Genomic DNA, 24916 nt, shown 5'->3' on the forward strand with positions numbered 1-24916 from the left:
TGTTGCAATCACTTCTCTCGCCCTTATTCTTGTAGAGGGCGACGATCTTAGCATCCCGCATATCCTGCGGTATGGCTCCTTCTTTCCAGCACTGACAGAGCACTTTGTGAAGAGGGTGCAGTAGGGAACACTTGCACTGTTTCAGCAGGTCTGGAGGAATCCCGTCGCTGCCGGGGGCTTTTCTTGAGGCCAGTTTATCAACAGCCTTGCTGAGCTCTTCTACTGTTGGCTCTGCATCAAGTTCTTCCATTATTGGCAGGCATTCAATGGCATCTAATGCTGCGGAGGTCACCGTATTCCGTCTGGAGTAGAGGTCAGAGTAGTGTTCCACCCATCTCCCCAACTGTTGTTGCTTGTCGGAGATTATTTCTCCAGTAGATGACTTGAGGGGTGCTGTTTTGCTCTTGGTAGGGCCCAGCGCTTTCTTGATGCCGTCGTACATGCCTCTTGTGTTCCCTGATATGGCTGCTTTCTGGATGTCGTTGCTGAGCTGCTGCCAATATTCGTTCGCACAGTGTCTGGCAACCTGTTGAGCCTTGCTCCTAGTAGCCCTGAGAATTTGTAGGTTCCTCTGGCTTGGTGACCGCTTGTATTCTGCCAGGGCGGCGCGCTTGGCTTCTATGACTGGAATCATCACAGAGGACTTTGCTTCAAACCAGTCGTGCGTCTTTGTGGTCCTCTTTCCAAAGGTTGCCAGGGCAGTGCAGTGCATTATGTTCCGCAGTGTTTCCCACTTTTCCATGGCAGAGTCTCCTGTCTGTGTGGCGTCAAGTTCCTTCTCAAGCGCTTCTGCGAATTTCTGCGTCAGGTCAGGCTGCGACATCTTGCTGACGTCGATGCGAGGATTTCCTTGTTTCCTTGAACGATAAAACCTCTTCGGGTTCAGCCTGATCTTGCAGCACACTAAGGAGTGGTCTGTGTCGCAGTCAGCGCTATGATAAGAGCGTACGTGCAGGACGCAATTGATAGCTGAGCGGCGAACTAGTATAAGGTCCAACTGGTGCCAGTGTTTCGAGCGCGGATGTTGCCAGGAGACCTTATGCTGGGGCTTGGTCTGAAAGTATGAGTTGGTGATGCACAGGTTGTAGAAAGCGCAGAGCTCGAGCAGGCGTTGGCCGTTCTCGTTCATTTTGCCGACGCCAAATTTTCCGAGGCACGAAGGCCATGAGTCATTGTCCGCACCTACTCTGGCATTGAAGTCACCCAGAAGGATGAGTTGTTCCTTGTCGGGGATGCTGTTGATGACAGATGTTAGGTTCTCATAGAACCGGTCTTTAGTTTCCAATGTTGCGTTCAGAGTTGGGGCGTATACGCTGACGAGGGTGATAGGACCCGTGGTGGTGTTGAGACGAAGGGTGAGGAGTCGTTCTGAGCCATTACTGCCTGGTTCTACCATACTCAGTAGGCTATTTTTCACCGCGAAAGCTACGCCATGCTGTCTGGGCTCGTCTGGGGCCTTTCCCTGCCAGTAGAAGGTGTAGTCTTTTTCTTTCAGAATGCCTGAGTCTGCCAGTCGTGTTTCCTGTAGGGCGGCGATGTCTACGTTCAGCCTCAGAAGTTCGTTGTTGATGACTGCTGTCTTTCGTAGGTCGTCAATGTCCCATACGTCTTCGGAGAGGCCCGTCAACATTGTACGGACATTCCAACATCCCAGTTTAAGAGGTGGTCTCTTTCTCAGTGTTTTGTTGCCTGGTGCGATGGTTGCAGCCTGCCGTTTGGAATATTCCTAATCCCCATGCACCCAGTGAGGAAAGCAGACTGTGGCGGGGCAGTACCTGACTGTCTGGGGGCTGCCCAGCTTGAGGTGGGCGGTAACTGCCCAGTGAGACCCGAAGATCCCTCCCACCGTCGGGAACAACCCCTGGCGCCATGCTCTACGCCAATTGAGCTGTGGCTTATAACCGGTAAACTGTTGCTCCCCGTGTTGTTTCCGCGCTAGTAGCGCTAGCGAGGCTGGAGTGTCCTCTCCAGGGTTGCGAGATATGTTGGTAGTCGGATACTAGCCAGGGCGATGTAATATGGAGGAACAGGCTATTGCCCACGTAGCGGGTCCCCCCTCTCCACGTCGTCGATGGATCCAAAGGAACAGCAGGGCTGCTACAGTTTGGCATCGGCGCCGTCGCAGGAGTTGCCAGAGCGAGGCTGCAAGCAGCGTCGAACTGTCTTAGGGACTCCGACTCCGGATTTTTCCTCGAGGTTTACTCCTGAAGCCTTTTCCATGGAAGAATATAGCCGCAAGGCAGCGGAGGTTTAAAATCAGGGTTTTCCTTCCCCTAGATGAACTGCCTTCTAGGCTGACGAGTATCATCTCCCCGAAGCAACTGGTTATAAGGCGCCAGTGACCCGCCTGCGCCCCTTCTCCTGTCAGTTAAAACAGTTCCGCCGGGTTTACAAGCTAAACCGCACGTGAAGGCCAGGAGCTGGACTTGGTTGTCAGAGGCTATTGGAGACGCACGCCGTATAGGGGTACTTTTATAGACAGTGGGAGCTTATCCCCACTACCACCCCTGGCTATGACAACCTTGGAACATATTCTAAAGAGTAGTTAAACAAATATACAGGAAATATCTGTATTTCAAGACATAACAGAATATAGGCTGTAACATAGGTAAATCTGAATATTAACTGCTAACTCTCCTGACAAATCAGGAGGTGCATTTATGGCTTGGGTATTGCATAATAATGATCAATAATCAAGTTGAAAGACATATGCAGAGTATGACTGAAACTGAATGGTTAGCTGTCATCAGTTGATTTAAGGGTTTTCAGCTATACAGATACCTCTTCAGGAATATGTTTACAGAATCTGCATGTGTTGCACAGGAAATAGTGTTCTTGTTTGCGAAATATTGACACTATAGATATTTTAGTAGGGCCCATGGGAACAGCACTCAGTACCACTGTGCGCTCTGCCTCCAAAAGTTCAGGGCTTAGTGTCAGGCTCCCAAAGAAATTACTTGAAAAACGAGTAAAGTTGCACAAAGTTGCCTCATCAGCATTCAGTGCCAGTGCCATTCAAAGTAGGACATAAGACAACAGCTGAATTGAAGGGAGAGGCAAGAAAATCAAAGCAGTGAGAAGGGAGAAAGCTTCTTATCTATACTATATTCTCTTTCTCATTGCTTATTAGTGAGAACATAGAGGGTACGTCTAGACTACATGCCTCTGTCGCCAGAGGCATGTAGATTAGGCTACCAGACATAGTAAAATGAAGCGGCGATTAAATAATCGCGGCTTCATTTAAATTTACATGGCTGCCGCGCTGAGCCGACAAACAGCTGATCAGCTGTTTGTCGGCTCAGCGCGATAGTCTGGACGCACGGGTGGTGACATCAAAGGTATTTGTCGACCACCCAGGTAAACCTCATCCCAGGAGGCTTACCTGGGTGGTCAACAAATACCTTTGATGTTGACACCCGCGCGTCCAGACTATTGCGCTGAGCCGACTATCAGCTGTTTGTCGGCTCAGCGCGGCAGCCATGTAAATTTAAATGAAGCGGTGATTATTTAAATCGCTGCTTCATTTTACTATGTCTGGTAGCCTAATCTACATGCCTCTGGCGACAGAGGCATGTAGTCTAGACGTATCCATATACTGTGTGTGACGGACCGGGCCGTGTCCGGGCACAGCTGAGGGCATCCGCTCAGGGCGAATTGCTCAAATCCGGGGCTCCTTACAGCCCCCAGACTGGTGACCTCTCCGAACAGGCCACAAACCAGTCCCACAGAGCGCTTCAGCTGCCTGCCTGAAGCCTCACGAGCAAAACCCCTCTGACACCCCAGCAATATCCGTGCCTCGGATGGCCCCGGGCCTCATACACAGGTGGGGGGTCCTAACACCCAATCCCACCTACCCCAAACAAGTCCTGTCCGGCTCCAAGAAACCAGCCACAGATCCCTGGTCAATTTACCCTCTGGGTCTTACCCACAAATCACGCTGGGCCAATCCTTTAGAATCTATATCTAAAGGTTTATTATCACAAGAAAGAAAAGCCTGAGAGTAAGGTTGTTAAAGAATAGTACGTTACATGCACTGAATCTCCCAGTCCTCGATGCAGGCTCTAGCATCGATGTTACAGCTGCTGGTTTAAAAGTTCTTGTTGCACATCCTAGCATCAGGATGGGGGTCACAGGTCTTCCGGGCTCTTCGATCCCTGCAATGCTGCCTCTGGGATGAAGTGCTGAGCTGAGAACAAAATGGAGTCCCCCACATGGCCTCTTTATACATCCTTCCTGGCCTCTCCTTGGTCAACTGGCCGTCAACCTCTCTGCTGGCAGCTCTTAGGCCTCCGCCTTCATGCGTTAGGTGTGTCCTTGGCCCATCGACTGCCATTGTCCCACAGGGCCTCACTAATTAGCATTTCCATAGACCCAATGCTCAACCACATTCAGAGAAATATTCCATTTCCACACAGATTACAGATTCCTACCTACACACACAGACATTATACACTCACATAAATAGCTTACACAGGATCAGCAGACAGTAAGCTTCTATTCAATACCTCACATGGTATTGAATACCCCTTCTATACCATTCTTGGGGCAAACACCCCCACCCATGGGTACATCAATGATCTGGCTGCTCCCCTCAAGATCCAGTAACATGACACCGTGTGCATATTGTGTCAGATACAAAGGTGTTTCAGCCAATATTTGGGCAGGTCTACACTACACACTTTGAAGAAAGATGAAATAGTTGATTTTGATATTTACAATGTCATCACTATTACCTGACTTAGCATCACTAAAATGAAGTGGGGCACTTTAAACCTCAAAGCTGTTGATTCAGGCATCTGCAAATTCAGGTAGAGGCCACTGCCACAATTTTGAATGGTTTCTCTGAAACCATAATAGCTAGGGTATGTCTACACAACAATGTTAGTTCGAACTAACGGACGTTAGTTTGAACTAACATTCATAGGCGCTACACTAGCGCTCTGCTAGTTCGAATTTAAATCGAACTAACGGAGCGCTTAGTTCGAACTAGGAAAACCTCATTTTACGAGGATTAAGCCTAGTTCGAACTTACTAGTTCGAATTAAGGGCTGTGTAGCCCCTTAATTTGAACTAGTGGGAGGCTAGCCCTCCCCAGGTTTCCCTGGTGGCCACTCTGGCCAACACCAGGGAAACTTGTATGCCCCTCTCCCGGCCCCGGATCCCTTAAAGGGGCACGGGCTGGCTACGGTGCCCGTGCCAGGTGCAAGCCTGCCAGCACCCAGCCAGCAGACCCTGCACCTGGCACGGCACAGAGCCACCCACCCGATGTCCCCCAGCCCACCCCCTCTTCCCGGGACCAGGCTGGCGGCTCCCGGGAGCTTGCCCGGGACCGCAAGAGGAGGGCACCTTCCTGGGCTAGTGCAGACATCGTGGACCTCGTCCACGATCTCCGCACTAGGCACAGGAAAGTGGCCGTCTAGGGCAGGAGAGCTGCCAGCCTGGCCACCCAGGAGCAGGTGTGCATGAAAATCAAGGGGGTACACTGAGACCCCCGACCCTGAGCCCTGAGCTTACAATGACCATCCTGGGTCAGACCAAAGGTCCATCTAGCCCAGTAGCCTGTCTGCCGACAGCGGCCAACTGTAGGGACCCTGGAGGGGATGGACCGAAGACAGTGACCAAGCCATTTGTCTCGTGCCATCCCTCTCCAGCCTTCCACAAGCCTTGGGCAGGGACACCACTCCTACCCCCTGGCTAAGACTACTCCATGGACCCAACCTCCATGACTTGATCTCACTTCCCTTTAAACTCTGTTCTAGTTGTAGCCTTCACAGCCTCCTGCAGCAAGGAGTTCTACAGGTTGACTCTTTGCTTTGTGAAGAACAACTTTCTCTTACTAGTTTGAAGCCTGCTACCCATTCCTTTCCTTTGGTGTCCTCTAGTCCTTCTTTATGGGAATTAATGAAGAACTTTTCTGAATGCACCCTCTCCACCCAACCCCTGCTTTTAGAGACCTCTATCCTGTCCCCGCTCCATCTCCTCTTTTCTAAGTTGAACAGTCCCAGTCTCTGTAGCCTCTCTTCATCTGGGACCTGTTCCCAACCCCTGATCATTGTAGTTGCCCTCCCCTCTCCCAGCCTTTCTCTTCCCCTCTCCCACCTCCTTTTCCCAGTCTCCCCCAGTTTTGGTCAATAAAGACAGAGTCAATGTTGGAAGAAACGTTATCTTTATTTTGTACATCAAGAAGAGAGGCTAGGGAAGGGTAAGTGGAAGGAGGTGAGGGAGGAATGGGGCACGAGCCCCCGATGGGGAGGACTGGGCTGGCTCTGCGGGCTTCTGGGTGTGGAAGCTCTCCAGCAGCCCCCCAATTGCCCCCTCTCCCCAGATGGCAGCCTGCGGCAAGTGCAGCCGGGCTGATGGCCGAGTGCTGTGATGTGCCCAGTGTGGGCACTCCAGGCACTCCAAGCTAGGACTAGTTTTCAAGCGGGGCACCCCTGAGAACTGTCTGTCCGGGGTGGGGTTCGGGTCCCTTTAAGCGCAGCTCTCGGCTAGCCTGAGACAGCATCTCCATGCTCTAAGTCCTCCTTTGATGCCCTGCCGGCACTGCTTCCGGCCATCCTTAAGCCCTGGTCAGGGTCCACTCAATGTGGACATGCTAGTTCGAATTAGCAAATCGCTAATTCGAACTAGTTTTTAGTTCTAGACACGTTAGTTCGAATTAGCTTAGTTCGAATTAATTAATTCGAACTAAGTTAGTTCGAACTAACTCTGTAGTGTAGACATACCCCTAGAGACTTGCTTATTTTTATGATTCTGAAGAATGATGGGGAGGCCTGTTTGAGCCTTCCAGCTTATTCTTTGGGAAGCACTGATCTAAAGTGAGATGGTGTGCTGTAAGAGGAGAAAGGCCTATTAAAATTAAATTTTTATTTTTGTACTGCCAAAGCAACAGAAATAATCTGGTTTCAAGTTTCTTTTTGTCATGAACTTTCATTTAAAGTTAAAAATTATTTTCCAACTTCAATAGGCTCATGAAAAGAGAGAATTAAAAACATTTAAAAATCCAAAAAACAATGAACATTTCCCTCATTTTGGGTATGTCTACACTTGCACCTTAGTTTGAACTAGGGATGCAAATGTAGGCATTCGAAATAGTCAATGAAGAGGGGAATAGAATATCCCGCACTTTATTAGCATGACACATTACTCTGATCAACAGCTGTTTCGAAAGTGAAAGTGTGCGCTGGGATGCATTAGTTTGAACCAAACCCCGGTGTGCACTTTCACTTTCGAAACAGCTGTTCATCAGAGTAACACACCTGCAAGATCATGCTAATGAAGCGCGGGATATTCAAATCCACGCTTCAATGACTATTTCGAATGCCTGCATTTGCATCCCTAGTTCGAACTAGAGCGCAAGTGTAGACGTACCCTTTTTTATTTCACCAATCTCCTTTATCTCTTCTCTTTCTATCTGCTTGCCAGCATTTTGACTGACAACAAGGAAAGTCAGTTGCAGGTGGCAGTTTTGAAAGTCTGTTGTTAAAATACTATGTTCCTTCTTCTTCAAACAAAACAAGTCCAGTGCCCATAAAGCAAAAGGAAAGAGAAAGAGAGAGAAGCAAATTACAAGAATCTGCAGGTTTTGTCTCTGGTACTTGTAATTCAGCTGCTCAAAAATCAAGGAGACAGCACACAACTTGAGTCCTGATACAAAAAGGACTTCAGCTAGAACTACCTGCTTGCCACAAGTGATGAATAAATATAAACAGCTTGCTGAATCCAGCAGTGTCAGATGAACATTTAGTAGGCCTGAAGCCAAATATATTTCTTTCCCCAGGTCATCATTATTGGCCCCTTCTGAGTATGGACTTAGTGCGGTAGTGCCATTAGTGCCAGAGTATACCTGGTACTAAATATCAGAGGCATTTTTCATCTTGCTCACACACCTATGCATGACTATATGTACTGCCATAAACAGCTTCCTCAGCCCCCAGTTTTTCTCATTGAGCCATACGCCCATGTGAATGTATCAGTATTCACATGAGCAGAAGTTTCATAGTGACAAGGCAAAATTACCCACAGATTTATGTCTTCCTCATTCAGACCTCATGTAGACATATCTCCAGGACCACCCAATTTCACCAGTCACTGTATGTAGTTCCGATTTATTGTGGAACAATATAGTTACACAACCAGCAGATATCTGATCAATTCTGACAAATCTCTCCCCTAGCACCCATCCTATCATCTGAGCAAGTCACTTGCAAACACCATTTCTCAAAGTGAGGACTTAGGCTGATGATTTCAGGTTCCCAGGGCTTTCTCCCTCTGTTCTCATCTACATGCTAGTCTATTACCTGGACAACACCATCTTTCCCAATGTTTATTTCCCTTCTACCTTGGACATACTCCCCAGCCAGTTAATGCTATTCTCCCCTCTATGACTCTGACCTGCTCCCCTTGACATTCTTTACCTATTGATGACCTCTGTTCCTAACCCTAACCATAACCCTAACTCTAAAACAGGGGTGGACAATAATTTTTGGTGGGGGACCACTCCAAGATTTTGGCAAGTGGTCAAGGGCTGCACTTCTCTATGGAGGGGGTGCAGGGTCTAGCATGGAGGTTGGGTACAGAAGAGGGTAAGGGACTGGAGTGCAGGAGACGGTGTGGAGTCTGAGGGTATGTCTACACTACAGCGCTATTTCGAAATAAGCTAATTTGAAATAGTTAATTCGAAATAGCTTATTTCGAAATAATACATCTACACACAAAATGCATTTTGAAATAGCATTTTGCTATTTTGAAATTGCACATCCACACTGAGTGGATGCTGAATCACATTTAAGGCCAGCCGGAAAAAGATCTGACAGGGCATCAGGCAAGGATTTACATTGTGTGGTGGCTGTCTGAGGCCTGTGCTTAAAGGGACCCCCCCTTAGACAGACGGTTCTCAGGTTTCTCTGCTTGCTTGCCTACCTCACTGAGGGACAGCAAAGTATTTTGTCTCTGCGTGCTCTGGTTGCCCTCACTCGGGACACCACAGCACTCTGCAACATGGAGCCAGAGCTGCCCCTGGGCACTCTGGTGCTTCTTGTGGATGCGTTGCTGCGAGCCTGGCTACACTTTCTGCTTGCTGCCATTCGGGAGGTTCATCGGGGGGCTGTCAGTATCCAGGAGGCCCTGCAGGAGAGCTTCCACCCTGAGGAGCACTAACAGTCTCCCTGGTCTGCCCCACTAGGGGCTTGTGCCTCATTCCTCCCTCACGTCCTTCCACTTACCCTTGCCAGCCCCATTCCTGATGTAAAATAAAATACATGGTTTTTCATAAACACAAACTGTCTTTATTTAAAAATACTGGAGGGGGGGATGAAACTCACGTGAGACTGGGGAAAGGAGGTGGGAGAGGAGAGACGAGGGGGAAACCTGGGAGGAAGGATCTGGAAGGGGGAAGCAAGGGGAAGAAGGGGGAGGAGAAGCTCAGAATTCAGGGGTGGGTCTTTCTGGATCAACTTGATTTTCATGCGAACCTGCTCCTGGGTTCTCATGTGACCTTTGGTGGCCAAACTGACAGCTATCCTTCCATAGACAGCCAAGTTCCTCCATCTAGTGCGGAGATCATGGATGTTGGGGGCATCTTCCCCAAACCTGAATAAGGTCCATGGTTCTCCACCTTGGGCTAGGAAGGTGCCCACCTTCTCCAGGCCCTGGCAGGCTCCTGGGACCTGGCAGACTGCTCCTGGGGAGCGGTGGAGGGCTGGCTGCCGGTGGCTTTCTGGCTCATGTTCTGGGGCCACTGTGTCAGGGCAGTGACTGCTGGCTCTAGGCTGACAGCCTTGGAGCTGGCACAGGCACTGCAGCCAGAATCTATCCCTTTAAGGGCTCTGGGGAGGGGGGGAGAGAGAGGAGTGTTCTTGGTTAAGGCCAGAGTGGCCACCAGGGCACCCTGGGAAGACTGGAGGACCCCTATTTCGGAATAAGTGTCTACCCAGCACTTATTTCAAAATAGCTATTTTGAATTTGGTGTTATTCCTCGTAGAATGAAATTTACCAAATTCGGGTACATCTACACTACAGCGTTAATTTGAGTTATCTTAATTTGAAATAGTTAATTCAAATTAAGCTCATTCAAATTAACGCATCTACACACAAAATCTATTTCGAAATAGCATTTTGCTATTTTGAAATAGCGCATCCACACTGATTGGATGCTGGATCGCATTTAAGGGCAGCTGAAACCGGTTCCAGCAGGGCATCAGGTCAGTAGTTGTTTCGTGTGGCTGCTGTCTGAGGCTGTCTGAGGCTCGTGCTTAAACGGACCCCCGGACAGCCAGTTCTTAGCTTTCCCACTTGCTTGCCTACCTCGCTGAGGGACAGCAAAGAGTTTTCCTCTCTGTGTGCTTCGGTCGCTCTCATGTGGGACACCACAGCACTTGGCACCATGGAGTCACACCTATCCCTGGGCATTCTGGTGCTCATTCTGAATGTGTTGCTGCAGGCCTGGCAGCAATTGCTGGAGGCAACCTGGCACCATCTGCTGCAGGACAGCCCCTTGGCCCTCCCTCTGCACCTCTGGGAGCCGTGGATGAGCAGCACCCGGATGCTAGCTTGCCCCGCTGCATCTGACATCTGGACACCAGCAGTGACTAGTGGGACCACATTATCCTGGACCGCTGGGGAGACCAACAGTGGACCCAAAATTTCAGAATGAAGAAGGACACCTTCCTCGAGCTCTGTGAGTGGCTCGCCCCTCCTCTGCAGTGACAGGACACACTCATGAGGCCCACCATTCCCCTCCACAAGTGGGTGGCCATCTCCCTATAGAAGCTCTCGACGCTGGATAGCTACCGATCTGTGGAGAACCAGTTCGGCATGGGGAGATCCACCGGCAGAGCAGTGCTCATGCAGGTACGGCAGTCACCGGCCACTGGGCCAGGAGGGGGGGCTGCAATGAGGAGATGGGCTGCCCCAGGGAAAACGGGGGGAGGTGGTATAAGTTCCCTCCACGGGAGGGTTTGGTTTGTCCCAGCCGCACTACAGACCGCGCGCGGTGGCCAGGATTGCAGCGGGAGTTGCTCCTCGGAGTGGGGCATGGAGAAGTGGCAGAGAACTAACACTCCCAGCCACCCAAGTGACCATAGGTTTTGTGTATCTCTCTGCAGGTGGTCAAGGCCATCAACAGGGTGCTGCTCTGCAGAGTTGTCCGCCTCACCGACCTAGATGCAGTCATCCAGCGGTTCGGCGCCATGGGCTTCCACAACTGGGGGGGCAATCGATGGGAGGAACATCCCCATCCGTGCCCCAGAACACCAGGCCTCCCTCTACATCAACAGTAAGGGGTACTTCTTCATGATCCTGCAGGCCGTATCTGACCACCAGGGCCAGTTCATGGACATCAATGTGGGCTGGTCCGGTAAGGCACACGACACCAGGGTGTTCCGCAACTCCTCCGTGTGCCAGAGGATGCATACCGGGTCTTTCTTCCCCGACTGCCACATCAGTGTCGGGGACGTGGACATGCCAGTGTGCCTGGTGCGGAATGCAGCCTATCTCCTACAACTCTGGCTGATGAAGCCGTACACGGGGACACCTGAACCCCTTCCAGGAGGACTTCAATGCCAGGCTCAGCATGTTCTGCACTGTGGTCGAGGGTGCCTTCAGCCAGCTGAAGGCCCAATTTAGATGCCTCCTCACCCACCTCAACCTCTCCCAGCACACTATTCCACACGGGGTGGCAGTGTGCTGTGTGCTCCACAATTTATGTGAGAGGAAGGGGGAGGCTTTCCTTCCAGGCTGGATGGCAGAGGCTGACCACCTGGCTGGCCAGTACGCACAGCCCCACACGGCTGCCATCCGGGAGGCCTTTTGGGGGGCTGTCCGTATCCGGGAAACCCTGCATGAGAGCTTCCAGGTGGAGGAGGAGTGAAATCCCCCTGGCGTGCCCCACTGGGGCCTTGTGCCTTACATTCCACCCTCACCTCCTTCCCCCCCAACCCCTCTTCTTGATGTAAAATAAAAACTCCTGTGTTGCCAAGAAAAACTCTTTATTTAACATAACTGGGATAGAGGGAGGGAGGAATGACAGTGGGAGAGGGGAGAAGGGAAACCTGGGAGGAGGGAGCTGGAAGGGGGAGGCAAGGGGAGGAAGGGGGAAGGGAAGCTCAGGGTTGGGGGGTCTTGCCGGCCCTTCTGTCTCCTAGCACTGTGGGTGCGGGGGCCTCGGCATCCCCGGGGGGGGGGGGAGTGGGTATGGAGGGTGGGACAGGAGGGATGGGGGGAGCAGAAGAAGTGTGAGGGGGAGTAGGGGTGGGAGGAGTGATATCTGGGGCAGCCGCAGGGGCTGGAGCAGCAGGAGGCAGCAATCTTTGCACCAAGGTCTGCAGGTGCTCGTGGATGGCACGGCCCTGCTCCCACAGCTCCCGCAAGCTCTCTTGCTGCAGCTGCAGGTCTTCTTGCACCCAGTGCTCCTGGCTGTGGACCTTCCTTCCCAGTAGCCCCAGGTACTTCCGCTGGCACTTCTTCTGGTTGCAGGTATGCCTGCTGGCCCGGGTGTGGGTGGATGCTCCAGGTGGGGTGATGCACCCTGCACTCGCAGGTGGTGCAGCTGTGGTGAAACAAGAGAAGTGGTCAGTTCTCCCTGGGGACACAGTGGGTGAAACCCAGCCCCTCTCTGCAAGGTGAGGACGGCAGGTCTCTGCACCATCACGTCCTGCTATCCCCGGGAGTGTGAGCTGGCCCAGGACTGCACCCCAACCCCTGTTCTGTCTATAGTGTGGTATGCGTGGGGGGAGGGGAGATGTGCCCTGCCTCCGTGTAGAGGGGGTGTCTGGAGGGAGGGCAGTGTGCAGTGTCTCTCCCCAAGGTCAGCAGCCTGTCATGTGCCTTCATGTGTAGACGCGTGTGGGGAACAGGCCAGGGCCCCTGCATGGCACCCAGCTAGGGCCACAAGTCCCGGCTGGCACGGCAGATGCACAGGTTGCTGCCTGCTCCATGGTCAGCAAGGCCCACGTGCACGGTCCCTGGGCTCCCCCTCCCTTTCCACCCCGCATAAGGTGACCGTGATGGCACTCACATGTGGAGCCCTCCCTGGCCTCAGATGAGATTGCTGATTGGCTCTCTGGGATGGCTCGGGGGTCCTGAGTACAGAGCATGCTCCCTGCAGGCTCCTGTGGCTCCTAGCCATCGTCCTCCTTCTCTTCCTCCTCCTCTTCTCCTGTGTCAGGGGCAGGGCCCTCTACCCCAGGGTCAATGACCACCAGGGGGGCACGGACCATCTGACCTCCCAGGATGCGGTCCATGGCATCATCGTGTGGGCAGTGTCATGGCTCCTTCCCCACTCTGGCATGATAAATGCAGAAGTGGGGGCCAGTAAGTGTACCCCAAAGCCTTATCTACCAGGCTTTGGTATAAAACTTCCCACAGAATCTTAAAAACCTAGGTCTTGGGAATAAAACTTCTGCTGCCATCACCCAAATGTTGATAAAGAAATCAGGGGAAAGATCATTTGGGAAATCTCACCCCTAAAATAAAAATCAGGGCACACAATTAACCACTGCCAGGTTAATAAAAGAAAAGAAAGAACTTTTATTATTACAACAATATTCCTGTTGCAAGCATAATGACTAGATAGGGAGGTAACAAAATATACTCATGGAGAAACTCCATGGGCCTAGAACTTAGTTACAAAGAAAAGCCAAAACATCTTTTAAACAGTGCCAGATCTCAGATCCCATACCCAACCCTTAAAACAATAAAGCCTAACGAAACTATCTAAACTTTACCCTACTTACAGAAAATGAAGAATGGTGTCTGGGAGAGAGAAAGAGACATGCTTGTCCCTCTCTGTAGCTGCAGAGAACACACCCAGAGAGACAAAAGGGAAAAAAGTAAAAACCCAAATTCCTTTGTCCCAGTTTGAAAGTCCCACCTACATTCCTACTGGTCACTCCACCTGGCTAGGTGTAGTTAACCCCTTAATCCCCAGGCTGCTGGCTAACCCTCATAATCATGACAGGCAGGTATTCGAGTCAGCCCCTGGTTGGAAGCCCCTGGCACAAGCCTGCTGCAGCTCCTTTATTTTCATCCGCACCTGCTCCTGGCTGCGCACGTGGCTTCTGGTGACCAGGTTGGCAGCCATGCGGCTGTAGATGGCTGCATTCCTGCACCTAGTGCAGAGATCGTGGGCATTGGAGGCCTCCCCCCAAACCTCGATGATGTCCACGATCTCTGCACTAGACCAGGCAGGCTCCTGGGAGCTGCCAGCCTGGTCCTGGGGAGTGGTGGAGTTGCTGGCTCATGCTGTGCCAGGTGAATGATCTGCTGGCTGTGTGCTGGCAGGCTTCCAACTGGCACAGGCACTATAGTCTGTTCTGGTTTGCTATTTTAACAGGAGGGTTTAAAATAAGCTAGCTAATAATCAAAATCACCTGCAACACTTAACTTTTTTTGAGCAGCCTCCCACCCAATTACTAAATGTATGCCTGTTTAGTTTACAAGGGCTGAAAAGAGTAGGTAGGCATGGTTACAAGGAAGGCATGAATTCAGTAGGAATTTTAGATATGCACAGACCATAGCATTTTTTCCTGCATGGTGTGACAAAGTCAGGCAAGAGGTCTGCAATAGAGTGGGAAAAGGCCCACTCCCACGTTGACTAGAAGTGAGTTACTGTAGGTCAATCAGGATCAGCTGAGAAGGAGTTCACTCAGGCACATTATGATCAGGTGCAACAGGGCCCCCATGGCCCAATTAGCTTCAGCTGATTCCACTTCAGGCCTGACTGAGACCTTGTTAAAACCTCCCCTATTGGCTTACAGCTGCCTACTAAGGTAGAGACAGTAGGGGAACGAGCTGCTTCAGGAGGAGAGGCTGGGCTCCCTCCCGACCCCAGGGGAAGTGCCTAAGCCTCTGCTCAGGGGAAGGCTGACTTCCTGGATGTAGTAGATAGGGGTGCTTTACATGAGGCTTATCTCACAAAGGGGAAGAGATGCAGAGGCTAGCAAGGGAAAGAAGGGCCTTGCCACATTGGTTATAGAACTGCAATACAGCAGAACAATTTTCAGTTTGTGTGATTGGAGACTGATTCCATGTTAGAAGGCTGTCCCATGAAAGTGAGTCAAAATTGAGGTGCTTTTATTGTTGTTCTGTGCTGCTCTTAGTTTCTATGAGGAATTTTCCAATGCAATCTTTTTAACAAAACTTAAAAAAAAGTAATGGATATTGCAAATAGGAACTCCAATTGTAGTTGGTGCTGGGAAGATACCAACATTTGTTGCTTAATATCCTGGGCTTCATTTGCATCTTGCCGGGAGCTGCCATTTTTAAATCCCTGTTAGTGCGGACTCCGTGCCCGCAGCTACACGCGGCATGGAGTAGGTACAGGCAGTCCCCCTGTTACGTACAAGATAGGGACTGTAGGTTTGTTCTTAAGTTGATTCTGTATTTAGTCGGAACTGGCATCCAGATTCAGCTGCTGCTGAAACTGATCAGTTTCAACAGCGGCTGAATCTGGACGCCAGTTCTGACTTACATACAGAATCAACTTAAGAACCCCAGGCGTCCCCAAGTCAGCTGCTGCTGAAGCTGATCAGCAGCTGATTCCAGGAAGCCTGGGGCAGAGCAACTCTGCCTCGGGCTTCCTGTAGTCAGCTGCTGGTCAGTTTCAGCAGTGGCTGACTGGGGGACGCCTGGGGCAGAGCAGCTCGGGTGCTGCTGGGTTGGTCCAGTAGCGCGGCCGCTCCTCAGCGCTACTGGATCAACCCAGCAGCACCCCAGGTGCTCTGCCCCAGGCGTCCTGATTCAGCCGCTGCTGAAACTGATCACCAGTGGCTGAATCAGGACTCCTGGGGCAGAGCAGCTGGGGTGCTGCCAGGTTGGTCCAGTAGTGCCAAGGAGCGGTGCTGCGGGACCAACCGACAGCGCCCCACCTGCTCTACCACAGGCCCCGGGCTTTGCTCCATGTCTCCCTGGTCTGCGCGGGGGGGGGGGGGGAAGGGGCACTAGCTGCATCCCCCCCCCCCAGCAGACCAGGGAGACTCTGAGCAAAGCGGCGGAGGACCCGGGCTGGACCCGCGGCGCTTCCAGATCAGCTGGAAGCACCGCGGGTCTGGCCCAGGTCCTCCGCCGCTTTGCTCCCCGTCTCCCTGGTCTGCTGGCTCCCCCAGCAGACCAGGGAGACAGGGAGCAGCTTTTCTTGCCCCGGAGGAGGCGGGCGGAGGGACCAGGTGTCCTGCCGCTCCAGTCCTCCGGGACGAGAAAATCCCCGTTTGTAACTGCGGATCCGACATAAGTCGGATCCGCGTAACTTGGGGAATGCCTATGGTTCGAATTAGGCTTTCTAATTCGAACTACCGTTACTCCTCATAACGAACTAGGGTGGTAGTGTAGACATACCCTAAGGAGTATGCATTACGTACATCAATCACCAAGTTCTTGATGCAGGCTCTTAGCAGAGATGTTACAAACTGCTAACTTAGAAGTCGCTGGTATACATCCTGGCTACGTCTACACTGGCCCCTTTTCCGAAAGGGGCATGTTAATTTCAGAGATCGTAATAGGGAAATCCCGGGGGATTTAAATTTCCCCCGCGGCATTTAAATAAAAATGTCCGCCGCTTTTTTCCGGCTTTTAGAAAAGCCGGAAAAGAGCGTCTACACTGGCCCCGATCCTCCGGAAAAAGCGACCTTCAAAGTAGGAATAAGATCCTCCGGAAAAGGGCGCTTTTTCCGGAGGATCGGGGCCAGTGTAGACGCTCTTTTCCAGCTTTTCTAAAAGCCGGAAAAAAGCGGCGGACATTTTTATTTAAATGCCGCGGGGGAAATTTAAATCCCCCGCGGATTTCCCTATTATGATCTCTGAAATTAACATGCCCCTTTCGGAAAAGGGGCCAATGTAGACGAGCCCCCTATGTCAGATTGGGTCAGTGATCCTTCCCAGCTCTCTCTCTCCGTTGCAAGGCTGCATCTGGGATCAGTAGCAAGAATGAAGACCAAATGGAGTCTGCCTCCTGGCACTTCTATATCTCTGGTATTTCCCAAACTGGAGTTGATCACATGATGGCATGATTCATATGTCAGCAGCCATTAGATACTGACTTGTTTGCAGGTTTCCGGACACATTCCACAGGTATGTATTGGGCACTGTGAGAGCCATTGTCCTTGGGGCCATGCTAATTAGCATAATTATTGACTGAACAATCCTTCTTTACAACAGATCATCCAGCTACACTGCTCTGTCTCAGGCAGAGAACATTCACAGGTACAAGCACAGAGTCCCTATTCATAACATCACATACAGACATCACACAAGTACATGAGTAGCATACATAGAATCAATAAAGCATAAGCTTTCATTTGCCACCTCACTTTGCCTACTTTGTACAGAATTTAAATACCTGACTTGATGCCAGTTGTACCAATTTTTGAGCCTTCAGCGGTCATTTGGTAGATATTAAAAGGCTTTTAGAGCTCCTTCTTCCTCAGTGCAAAGACTCTTTTTTTAGAAAGTTTGTTTTGCTGCCAAAAGAATAAAGTTTTCCCAGAGGACAGCTATGTTTCCGTTCTCTCCCTTTGGGTTCGTCTACACTACAACGTTAATTCGAACTAACTTAGTTCGAATTAGTTAATTCGAGCTAAGCTAATTCAAACTAACGTGTCTAGAACTAAAAACTAGTTTGAATTAGCGTTTTGCTAATTTGAACTAGCAAGTCCACATTGAGTGGACCCTGAACAGGGCTTAAGGATGGCCAGAAGCAGTGCCTGCAGGGCATCAGAGGAGGACTTAGAGCGTGGAGATGCTGTCTCAGGCTAGCCAAGGGCTGCGCTTAAAGGGTCCCGACCCCTACCCCGGACAGACAGTTCTCAGGGGTGCCCCGCTTGCAAACCAGTCCTGGCTTGGAGTGCCCGGAGTACCCACACTGGGCACATCACACCACTCGGCCATCAGCCCGGTTGCACTTGCCGCAGGCTGCCATCTGGGGAGAGGCGGCAATCGGGGGGCTGCAGGAGAGCTTCCACCCCCAGAAGCCCGCAGAGCCAGCCCAGTCCTCCCCATCGGGGGCTCGTACCCCTTTCCTCCCTCACCTCCTTCCACTTACCCTTCCCTAGCCCCCCTTCTTCTTGATGTACAAAATAAAGATAACGTTTCTTCCAACATTGACTCTGTCTTTATTGAACAAAACTGGGGGAGACTGGGAAAAGGAGGTGGGAGAGGGGAAGAGAAAGGCTGGAAGAGGGGAGGGCAACTAAAATGATCAGGGGTTGGGAACAGGTCCCAGATGAAGAGAGGCTACAGAGACTGGGACTGTTCAGCTTAGAAAAGAGGAGATGGAGCGGGGACAGGATAGAGGTCTCTAAAAGCAGGGGTTGGGTGGAGAGGGTGCATACAGAAAAGTTCTTCATGAGTTCCCATAAAGAAGGACTAGAGGACACCAAAGGAAATGAATGGGTAGCAGGCTTCAAACTAGTAACAGAAAGTTGTTCTTCACAAAGCAAAGAGTCAACCTGTGGAACTCCTTGCTGCAGGAGGCTGTGAAGGCTACAACTAGAACAGAGTTTAAAGGGAAGTGAGATCAAGTTGAGGAGGTTGGGTCCATGGAGTGGTATTAGCCAGGGGGTAGGAGTGGTGTCCCTGCCCAAAGTTTGTGGAAGGCTGGAGAGGGATGGCACGAGACAAATGGCTTGGTCACTGTCTTCGGTCCATCCCCTCAAGGGTCCCTAGGGTTGGCTGCTGTTGGCAGACAGGCTACTGAGCTAGATGGACCTTTGGTCTGACCCAGGACGGCCATTGTAAGCTCAGGGCTCAGGGTCGGGGGTCTCAGTGGACCCCCTTGATTTTCATGCACACCTGCTCCTGGGTGGCCAGGCTGGCAGCTCTCCTGCCCTAGACGGCCACTTTCCTGTGCCTAGTGCGGAGATCGTGGACAAGGTCCACGATGTCCGCACTAGCCCAGGAAAGTGCCCGCCTCTTGCGGTCCAGGGCAAGCTCCCAGGAGCCGCCAGCCTGGTCCCGGGAAGAGGGGGTGGGCTGGGGGACATCGGGTGGGTGGCTCTGTGCCGTGCCAGGTGCAGGGTCTGCTGGTTGGGTGCTGGCAGGCTTGCACCTGGGACGGGCACCGTAGCCAGCCCGTGCCCCTTTAAGGGGTCCGGGGCCGGGAGGGGGGCATAGAGTTTCCCTGGTGTTGGCCAGAGTGGCCACCAGGGAAACCTGGGGAGGGCTAGCCTCTCACTAGTTCGAATTAAGGGGCTACACACCCCTTAATTCGAACTAGTAAGTTCGAACTAGGCTTAATCCTCGTAAAATGAGGTTTTCCTAGTTCGAACTAAGCGCTCCGCTAGTTCGATTCAAATTCGAACTAGCGGAGCGCTAGTGTAGCGGCTATGAATGTTAGTTCGAACTAACGTCCGTTAGTTGGAACTAACATTGTAGTGTAGACATACCCTTTGTGTCTATGATTCACTCTCTCTCTCTCTGCTGGATGTAGATCTAACATCTGGTGTGAGAGAATGGGTAGAAGGGAGCACAATGCCTTTTCCAGTATTAAAGTTGCATCCTTCTGCTTAAATCTATCCCATATGTCTGCTGTCCATTCATCTGTGTGTACTTAACACAGATGGATTTAACTCAACATCACATAGCCTTCTTCATGAAATATGCCATTACCTGCCAATGTGCGTTTTCCAATGTGTGGTGACGTTCTTAGGGCAAGGGGGATTACAAACTAATTATGTTAACACATCAAAGTCTGGCTTTCCTAGGTTCTGTATTTCTACAGCATTTTCCCCTCCTGCAACTGCCCACCCTCTCATTTCATTTTATGCTCCCTCCATATTTGACTGTACAGACTCTAAAAAATGAACAAAAATTTGAAGTTCATCTCTTCCTATCTTGTTGTGGGTTTTTTTTGTCTATCAGTCCTTCTCTTGGTCATTATATGAAGGAAGGTCTTTGAAGATTTGGTAGGTGTTGACTTAAGACACAATTAATATTTCCTCCTAAAATCAAATTTTAAAGATATAACTCTAGCAATGTCTTGAAAAGAAAACTGATGGCTTACCATTAGATGCATTGAGCTTAATAATGAGTTATTTTTGGACTTCTCAATGGATTGATAATTAGGGTTCCTCTGCCATGCATTCAACAATTACAGCATAGCATATCTCTAAAAAAAGTAGGGTTCTATGGCTTAACATTAGCCTAAGTTGTCACATGAAAGGAGTAAGAATTTCATCACACAGTCTTTCTTGATTTTTCATGAGACATACAAAGTGGCATCTCTTGAACAGGACTGTACCCAAATCCAAATTCAGATTGGTAGCCAGGCACATTGCATATGCCTACATAGCAAAGAAAAACCCAGAGCTGGCTCGTGGCAGCTGACTGGAGCTCAGGCTGCAGGGCTTTTCCATTGCTGGAGAGATCTCTAGGCTCGGGCTACAATCTGAGCTCTGGGACCCTCCTGCCTCTCAGCATCTGAGAGCCCAAGCCTTGAAGTCTACATGGTGATAAAACAACTCTGCAGCTTAATCCCTGCAAGGATGAGTTGGCTGGTGCAGGCTGTCAACAGGAGCCTAGTTAATGTGTAGACATGCCATTTTGACAGAAGTCATCATATTTCGCAGTACCTACTGGAAAATAAATGATCAGAAGCAAGTGCTGCCTCTTTCTTGTGTATCTAAATCAGCACAATTGAGAGAGTGGAGGTAAGGATATCAATCACTTTTGCTTCCTTATAAGCTTTCCTCATGGCAAGGAATCCAACTTTCAAAAATCAAAATGTTTTGCTGTGTGGAAATCCTAAATTTCAGCCAGCTCCAGTGCAGAGTGCTTCTAGGTGCTGCACAGTGCCCTGCACTTCTGAGCTTGAGGGCACTTAGCACCTTCCGGGTCTGGCCCTTTACTGTAAGCACGTTAAACCTTGAAATCAGCAGTCTAGGCACAAAAGCACTTGAGCAAGGTCTTTAAGCTTTCCACAGGGCACTAGTTGAGTTTCTTTTATTTTTTCAAACAACCAAAACAGAAATCATAAAAGAACTAGTAATCCTTCGCAATAGACTTTTAGCTGCAAAAGTAACTTTCACTATAGTCAGCGTCACGTGTTCAGAAATTGTCAGGCCCCTGCAAACCATGAGATTTTTTTCTTTTCCATTCTTTGCCTTACAGCTTTGAAAAAGGGTTATTTGGTAGACGTTTAAAGGCTTTTAGCCATAACAAGGGCCAGAAACTTATCTTTCATTGTTTAAAAAAGTTTATGAAAAATCACAATCATTTGATACCCAGAGCAGAGGCTTCATAAAAAAATGCCAAATATTGCAAGATTCATGTTAAAATCATGAGAGTGTGTGTGCCTGGCGGCGGGGGGGGAATTCTTCAATAGAAACTGGATTAATTATTGTTATATGGATCAGAATGATCCTACATCTATTAAAAAGTGAGATGTTCTAACTACAGGTTTTTTTTTTAACCCCTGGCATCTTACAATGACAATATCAAGTCAATCCTGACTAGTTTTTTTAGCTTATAATGTTCTGAATTTTGGGAAATTTGAGTTATGGATCCAAATGTCACTGTTCAGAGCTTTAATAAATAATACCACCAATTTCTTCTGTGTGCACTGTTATCTGTAAAACTTCACAGCACTTTACAAAGGAAAGGATCGTTAACCTAATTTTACAGATGGGAAAACCAAACCACAAAGCATCAAACACAATGATATAGTCAGGAATAGAACTCAAGCTGCCTGACTCCTCCTACTCAATCCAGTTAGTAATACCAGTTGCCTCTCTAAACACCATCAGTGTAATACTAGCTGAAACCTCTCCAATTTTCTGATGCAGATGGAATTTATGGATTTAGCTTTTCTACAGGATGAAGCCAAACTATAATCACCAGGCCAGTGCTTTATAAAGCCTGTGAGTAAGCAACCAAGGAGCTTTGTGAATGGGGGCAGCAGAGTTTCAAGAGGGAATTTTGAAGGGGAGTTGGAAGGGGTGAGGTACACTTGCCATTCTTTAAAACTTTTAAACTAAACTAAAAACAAAACTTCCTGATTTAAATAAAAACCCTATCAATAACCTAAGTAGCTGCAGGAGAGACTGCAGGCAGAAGCCCAGCAGCAGAGTGGGGGCTATCCTGTTTATTGCACTCAATGTAGCATGTATGATTACCTGCCCTGTGGGCAGGTGGCATATGTGTGCATTCCATGCAAGGAGCTCCTGGCCCTCTGAGACCGCATACGGGCTTTGGAGGCCAGGGTGGCTGAACTGGAGGAGCTAAGAGAAGCTGAGAGGTATGTAGATGAGGCTTTCCGGGGCACTGTATAACTGTCTCAGCCCCTGTGTTGTTAAGGAGGATGAAAGGCTCAGGGAAGGAGAACATTCAACTGGACCAGAGGAAAATGATCCCATAATTGGGACTCTCCTTCCAGATGATGTGGTATCCTCTTGCACTAAGGTTACCTCTCTGGGGGAGGGAATGCTAGTTGTTAGGAAGAGGCAGGTGTTAGTAATGGAAGATTCAATCATTAGAAACATAGATAGCTGGGTTTGCGATGACCAGGAGAACCATATGGTGACTTGCCTGCCTGGTGCGAAGGTTGCATATCTCTCGAGACATCTAGATAGACTTCTGTGTAGTGCTGGGGAGGAGCCAGTGGTCGTAGTACATGTAGGTACCAGTGACATAGGGTATGTCTACACTACCCCGCTAGTTCGAACTAGCGGGGTAATGTATGCATACCGAACTTGCTAATGAAGCCCGGGATTTGAATTTCCCGGGCTTCATTAGCATAAAGCCGGCGCCGCCATTTTTAAAAGCCGGCTAGTGCGAACCCCGTGCCGCGCGGCTACACGTGGCACGGGCTAGATAGTTCGAACTACGTAGCCATTCCGAACGAGGAGTTCTATGAGGAGTACAGATAGTTCGGAATGGCTACGTAGTTCGAACTATCTAGCCCGTGCCGCGTGTAGCCGCGCGGCACGGGGTTCGCACTAGCCGGCTTTTAAAAATGGCGGCGCCGGCTTTATGCTAATGAAGCCCGGGAAATTCAAATCCCGGGCTTCATTAGCAAGTTCGGTATGCATACATTACCCCGCTAGTTCGAACTAGCGGGGTAGTGTAGACATACCCATAGGGAAGGATAGGAGAGACATCCTGGAGGCCAAATTTAGGCTGCTAGAAAAGAGATTGAAATCCAGGACCTCTATGGTAGCATTCTCTGAAATGCTTCCAGTTCCACGCGCAGGGCCAGGTGGGCAGGCAGAGTTTCAGAGGCTCAATGTGTGGATAAGATGATGGTATGGAGAGGAGGGGTTTAGATTTATTAGGATTCATTTATTATTATTAGATTTATTAGATTTATTTATTATCATCTGCAGCAGTCAAAGTGGGCGCATATGCACTAACAAGTACAAAGCATTGTCCTTGTCTCAGTCTAAGCTATGCAGTCATAAGGCAAGGACTGATGGCATGTGGCTCGGATTCAAGCTAGGGGTCCTGCGGTGTCCTGATGGCAAGGCCAACTCCTGCTTGCCTTGGATGATCCTCAGGGTAGTCCACACAGTAGTGTGAATAACTTGCTCCAACCTCTGTGAACTGGCTGGAACCAGAAATACATGTTTTGCTTACAGCTGCAACATCAATTTTATAATGTGCAAGTTCTCTACCAATGATTGCTGTCCTGCATTCATGGCAATCATCACGCTCAAGAAGTGTGCGTATGTTCCAGGTTGCAAAGTGTAGTTTCTGTTTAGTCGATTTTCCCTTTTGACCACAAAAATTGGATATCCAGTTGGTTGCAGTTAGCAGACGGGGTGCAGTTGGGATTGTTAGGGATTGTTTTTTCTCCCCTTCTTCTTGCAAAGAAAGCAGTACTGTCCCTGCTTTGACACCCAGGCAAGATATAGGAGCTGCTGTTGTTCCAGTTCAGCAGACAGACGACCATCACGCCTGGGCCACCTACGTGCAGGTTTATGACTAAATGCTTCCAGTAGTATCCTCCACCTACATCCGTCGACACTTGCCCATCACCATAGGACTTTCATCAAGAGGTAAATCTTTGGTGTCAAGAGAGATACCATCACGCATGAATGGATTTAAGTAAGGCTGGCTTGTGAGTTCCAACCCCACACTTTCTTCTCACACTGACCGTCATGCACAGGCACAAGAACTGCGACATGTACACTGGAGGGAAAGAGCATGGGTTCGAGATCAGAGTTGCCTTCTCAACTTCTCTGATGCACCTAAAGAGGCATAGCAAGCTCAGTCTGCCCCAGTTTGGAATCAGAGTTTCCCTTCTCCTAGGTACTGTTGGTCCATGGTGCCTTATTCCATGTTATTCAGCGCAACTCCTTGGGATCACTCCACGGAGGGCTTCCTCAATCCACCATCCTGAGGACGCACCTCAACACTGTAGTACCCCAGTGCAAGGGCCTGATAAATCTAGACATGACTTTAAAGCATTCTATGATGGGCTGAAGGCAGCGTATGGGCCACGCATTGCTGGCTGTACACCAGTGCGATCTGCTGATGGCCTCACTTTGATCACAGATTGTGCTAAAATCCTTGACCACTGGACTGAACATTTTCACAAAGTAGTGAACCAGATCTCAACTTTTGACAGCAGCGTTCTTGAAGAGATTCCTCAGTGGGCTAATGATTTACAGCTGGACATACCACCAACTCTTGATGAGGTACAAAAAGCTGTTAATCAAATGAACTCTGGAAAGGCACCTGGTAGTGATACAATTCCATCAGCAGTTTATAAAGTTGCTAGTGGCCAGCTGATGTACCGTCTCACCCATTTATTTAGCACCTTTTGGCAGAAGAAGCTAGTCTCCCAGGACTTCAAAGATGCCCTGATTGTATACATATATACGAGAAAAGGTGACCGTGCGTGTTGAGATGACTATCAAGGCATCTCTCTGCTCTATATATCTGTTAAGACCCTGGCCCGCATCCTTTACAACCAGCTTTCATTACA

Source organism: Pelodiscus sinensis, chromosome 4 (assembly GCF_049634645.1).
Source record: "Pelodiscus sinensis isolate JC-2024 chromosome 4, ASM4963464v1, whole genome shotgun sequence".
Classification (NCBI taxonomy): Eukaryota; Metazoa; Chordata; order Testudines; family Trionychidae; genus Pelodiscus; species Pelodiscus sinensis.